Source organism: Miniopterus natalensis, unplaced genomic scaffold (assembly GCF_054644295.1).
Source record: "Miniopterus natalensis isolate mMinNat1 unplaced genomic scaffold, mMinNat1.hap1 Scaffold_69, whole genome shotgun sequence".
Taxonomy (NCBI): Eukaryota; Metazoa; Chordata; class Mammalia; order Chiroptera; family Miniopteridae; genus Miniopterus; species Miniopterus natalensis.
The window spans coordinates 17,501-23,072 of record NW_028269999.1 but is presented as its reverse complement, the minus strand read 5'-3'; the positions used below and the strand labels follow the sequence as shown (position 1 = coordinate 23,072).

Genomic DNA, 5,572 nt, shown 5'->3' with positions numbered 1-5,572 from the left:
TCCCACCAGGTCTGCCCTCTCCGGTGGCCGTCCCCGCGGGATGCCGTTGACTAGTATTCGACGTGAAAGACTGCTGTTTCACCATCCCGTTCTACCCTGCAGATTGTAAAAGATTTGCCTTCGGCGTTCCTTCCGCCCATTTTAAGGAACCGATGCGGAGAGATCGCTGGAGAGTTTTGCCCCGGGGCGTGGCGAACAGTCCCACACGGCGTCCAAAATTTGCGGCTACGGCCACGAAAGAGAATCGAAAGATACATCCGGAAGCCCACGTCATCCATTCTACGGATGATGTTTTCGCGGCTCATCGTGATCTAGAAAACTTAGAAGTGATTTACTCAGAGTTAAGCACTTCAACTAAATGGATCTGGCCTCGTCCTAGCCCCCGAAAAGGTTCAACAGGCCACGCCTTATCATCGCTCAGGGCAACCGATCGAAGGGCGGAAGGAAAGTAAGGCCACAAAGATTTCAGTTCGGAACAGACAGTCTATCCACCCTGGTTGATTTCCAAAAAACTTTTGAGGGACGTGAATTGGCTAAGGCCTTCTTTAGGCTTAACCACGGGTGAATTAAAAGCACTCTTTGACACACTCCGTGGCGACCCTGACCTCGAGAATTAACCGTGGAGGGACAACGGGCTCTAGAGACGGCAGAGAAGGCTATCGTCGGAATGGATGACACAAGAGCCTGGCAACTCATCATCTTACCTACCCATTCTCCGCCCGCTGGGCTGTCTTGGCAAGAAGCTCCACTAGAAGGGGTTCATTTACCTTCCTCCGGAAAAATGGTGATCACACCTTATGCCCCATCGGTGGCCCCATGAACATCGCAGGGTAGAAAAAGAGCTCTAGAGTTTTTTGGGAAACAGCCTGCCGCTGTTACGGTGCCTCGCGCTTCCGTGCAGCCGCAGCGGTGGTGGCAAAATGAAACTTTACGGCAGATCGCTTTTGCAGAGGACAGTGGGCAGATCGACTGCCGTTATCCATCAGAGAAATGACGACAGCGATTCATTCAAAACCCTGTGATATTCCCACAGATGATCTCTCGAGAACCCCTGACTGATGCTCTTTGAGTGTTGACTGATGGGCCGACGTCTGGAATCGCCAGCTATGTCGTCAATAATCGGGGCCGTCCATCGAAGACTCGAGAAACCTCTGCACAGACCGTAGCGTTAGTAGCTGTCATTGCAGGATGTCAACGCTTGCAAGACGTCCCATGTAGTTTGTACACAGATTCTGAATACACTGTATCTATCCTTCGAGGTTTGGAGACGGCTACCCCGACTGACAGGGATCCCTCTACAGTCACAGCCGCTCTCTTGTCTTGACGGCAACGGATTGAGCCACGAACCTCACCCTGTTCTGTGGGACATATCGGAGCTCACTCAGTGCTCCTCGGACCTTTCGCAGAAGGAAATGCGCAAGCAGACATGTTGACTCGTGGCGCTTCCTTAGTCATTTCCTCTGTTGAACAAGCACGAGCCTCACACGCTCCGCATCATCCAAATGCTTCGGGTTTAAGAAAACGATTGAACACGACCCGTGAAGCCGCCCGGCGAATAGGAAAGGAGCGTCAAAACTGTCCCGAGCCCATGCCCCTCGCACCTCAGTACGGTGTGAATCCACGGGGATTGCTCCCAGGACATATCTGGCAGACGGATGTTACTCCTATAGCCGAATTCGGTCGCCAGTCATTTGTGCACGTCACAGTGGCCACTTATTCTGGATCTTTAGTGGCAAGCGCGCATCCTGGGGAAAACACGAGACGGGTTATCTGTCATGTATTATCATGTTTTGCCATCTCGGGCATTCCAAAAATTCTAAAAACCGACAATGGGCCTGCGTTACGCTAGCAAAACTTTTACAGAGTTTCGTGCAACTTTCCAAATGACTCCTATCACAGGCATTCCTTATCATCCTCGGGGCCGGGGGATCATCGAGCGAGCCCACGGGACCTTAAAGGCTCACACTGCAAAAATAAAGAAGGGGGAATATACCTGCCATTCTCCTAGTAAAATACTTCATCTCTCTTTATGGACCCTTAATTTTTAAAAATCGGATGCAGAAGGTTTCTCAGCAGCTGAGCGGCATCGGAGACAGCCCCCCCCCCCCCCCCGTGGATGAACTGATCGAAACACCTGGAGGATTTGTGGAGACCTTACCGCCAACGGAGCACGGGCGAGTTCAACCTAATGTACGGAAGTTAGTAGCAAACGCGGACATTGCCGCAGTGAGACGTAAAGGTGAGACTCATCCAAATGGGAGCCGTTCTGTTAAAGGAGGTTTAGCCCGTGTTCCTCCTCCTTACGTATGACTGTTAGGTAAGGTTTGGATGAAGAAATTAGCTGATTCTTGCTCCATCAAGTGTGTACGCTGTAACCTCACCAACTGCGTGTCTAGTGCTCATGCAAACTCGGATTGGTTGGCATCGCACCAACCTGCGTTCGTCACGCTTCCAGTCGAGAGGCAAGGACGCTGGTATGCTGCAGGCAGAGCCCAAGAGATATACCTCGGCGCGGCGGCCGACGCAACGCCGTGAGCGCACTCCGGCAAACGTGCTTCCTTGGCACGCCGGGAAGTGGCAGCGCCCGCCTGAGGCACCTCTAAGAGGCCGCGTCCACCATACCCTGACCTTGTGCTCCATCGGGCGCCCGGCTGGACGTGTCACCATCCCACTGGTCAGATACCCTTTCTAGACTAAGAGAGCATAGAATCACTCTGAATGGGGGTGGGATAGGGTAAAGACCATCTTACGGGGATATGGAGTTAAGGCAACGTATCTATTGACGTTCCATGCTGATATAAATGCCATAGAAGGCTGCTCCTCTCGATACCTCACCCGCAGACTTAGCAAAAGAACCGTTTGACAAGTTTTCTGATATGATCTCTACACATAGTTTACCTTCACGATTCTATTCTGGTATTATGTTGTTGGCCAGAGTGTTCATGTTCCTATGTTTATTCCCGGTCTGTGTCCAAGCGGAAACACAAAGCCTCTCAGAGCTGCAGACAGGAGTCCACTGGCTCCAGTGAAAAAGTAAAGAAGGGGGAGCCGTTGGGAGCCGGTGACGTGTCTGGACGTGGCCCACGTGGCCCGAGGGCCTGGAGCCAGGGGCTCCACCCTCCCCGCAGGTTCCCGTGGGGAGCCGAAGAAATGAAGATCAGTGGCACAGGTCTGGGCTCACGCAGGAGGCAGGACGTTGACCCTGAAAGTGTGTTTGTGCAGCCTGGAAAGAACTACTCTGTATCACCCTCCCCTCCTTACCGGTTGTTTGTTACTCACTCTATAAGAAAGGCGTTGAAGCCATTGGGGGCTGCACCTCATCGGAGGGCAGCCCTCCCGATCCCATAACTGCGATTGTCTCTTTCATTCCCACCACTCGAACTCAGATCTGTTCGTCTTTCAGGCTGGTTCCTGACAATTCCCCAATGCTGTCGACTGGGCTCTGGGCTCAGGCCGGGAACAGAGAGGGGCCGCGTCCTACACGCACCCCTTGTTCCCCAGAGGAGTCCCCATCAGAGCAGAAAGGAGGGGCGTGCAGCCCTCCCAAGGCCAGGGGAACCTTCGTGTGGCCAGGGCCCAAGGCAAGCAACATCCACTGAGGGGACAGGTGTGTCTCCTCTGTTCATCGTCACGTATGAAATGAGGGGCTAAACTGCTCCTCTCCGGAGCAGGATCTGAACCCTTTGGGATTCTGCTTCCAGGCGGCAGTGGGCGACGGGGGCGGGGGGGGGGGGGGGGTTGTTGTTCAAGGCAAGTCAGTCACCGAAACGCTCTGTGCATAGGCATGTTTCTCACGTGGACACACCTCTGTAGTGAGGAGAGAGGTTTCCAGATCGAACTGAGTGACAGGAGCGAGGAGCGCCCAGCCGGCGCCAGGGGAGGCAAGCGGGCAGGCAGGCCGGCGGGGACTCTCTAGTCCCATGGTCCGAGTCCCCTCCGCTCCCCTCCGCCCCACCGCCGTCTCCCCGGGCCTACTTCTCAACCAGAGAGGCAGAGGGGAGGGCGGTCCCAGAGCACATCTCTTGTCCTCCACAAACACCTCGCCGCCTCGGCCGCTTGGCCTGAGATAGCCAGCCACCCGGCTCTCCCCCTGCCCGATTGATTTTCCTGCGGCCCAGAGGCCCCGGTTCAGGACCGAGGATGAAACCCCTACCCTGCGGTTCCCCAGCCGGAGGGGCCCGTGGGTGGGCGGGGAACCGGCAAGGTGGCGGTGGTGTCGTGGGGGCGGGGAGGACCGGGCGATTCACTGTGACCGGCCTCACTCAGTAAATAGCTCCATTCAAATGCAGAAAGCTGTCGGGTAAAGTCAGAGCCTCCGACCTCGCCTCGGGCTTCTTCGACTGCCCCACCCTTACTGAGGCCGCAGCCCCGCGAACCACGGGAAGGGAGGGTGTTGGAGGAGCTGGCCGGCCCCGGTCTGTCCGGGGCGCAAAGAGCCCCCTCCGTTGGCCAAGCCTGGAAAGCTCCCTCCCTCCACCGTTAGAGAATCACGGGGTGGGGGTGGGGATGAAGGGGCGCGAGGCCGCGGGCGGGGCGCGGCTGAGGGGCTCGGGTCCAGGGCCCAAGTCTTAGGTCAACCGGCCGGGCGGGCGGGCGGGGCTCAGCGGTGGAGCAGCGATCTGGAACCCAGGAGGTCGGGGTTCGATTCCCGGTCAGGGCACATGCCCGGGTTGCGGGCTAGGCAGCGGGCCCATGACTCTCTCGTCATCGATGTCTCTATCTCCCTCCCTCCCTCCCTCCCTCCCTCCCTCCCTCCCTCCCTCCCTCGCCTTTCGTCTCTCTGAAATCAATCAAGATATATTCCAAAAAAAAGATTCCATTTTAAAAAGAAGGAGCCAAGGGTTGGAGGACGGTGGGTGGAGGGGTGGGTGGACGAGGAGAGAGGAACCAAAGCGTTGATATGCCTGTCGGCACAACCCAAGGACGCGGACCATGGCGGGGAGTGGGACGGGGCCGAGTGGGTCATCGGGGAGGGAAAGGGACATCGGTGACCTATGAAGCAAAAATTAAATAAATAAAAAGAAGGAAACACGGCGCTCTTACGAACCCTTTCCCACAACACACTCCAGAGAAAAATGCCGAAACAAGGAAAAAAAGGAAGGCTTCTCGGTCACCCCGGAGCCTCCCAGGGTGAAGGGTCAGGGTTCGTTCCCTTTCGCCCACGAGACGGATAGGCTAGGCGGTGGGAACGTAGTCCACGCGAGAGACAAGGTCTAAAGCGACCAGGCCTCCTTCCGCCCCTGTTGCACGGACCTAAACCAGCACGCTCTGGCTCGGCTCGCTCTTCAGTGGTTGTCTTTCTTTGAAACTATTCCGCGTGAGAGCTATCTTAGCCCTTCTCTTTCTCCGCAGCTCCGTCCCTGCCGAAGATTCCACCTCCCCTTCCAATCACCTGCATGAAACAAGCGGCATTTTCCAGCTTTCCGGTTTTCCCAGACGTCAACGTGGACTGGGCTTGGGGATAAAAAAGAGGATTTTTAAGAAGGGCTCTTCAGTGTAAGGAACCAAACTCAAACGTATATTTGGACAAGTAAACAGATATATTCATTCATTCATTCATTCATTCATTCAT

General features: G+C 55.6%; 1 long non-coding RNA gene across 1 annotated transcript in view; it reads right to left on the bottom strand.

Annotated features, from left to right (window-relative positions):
- Positions 1–5,063: 5,063 nt before the first annotated feature.
- Positions 5,064–5,572, bottom strand: part of LOC148090289 (uncharacterized) — a 1,260-nt gene continuing 751 nt past the window's right edge. The window contains exon 3 of the long non-coding RNA XR_015713885.1: positions 5,064–5,454. This is a non-coding gene — a long non-coding RNA (uncharacterized LOC148090289). The remainder of the gene's footprint in view (positions 5,455–5,572) is intronic.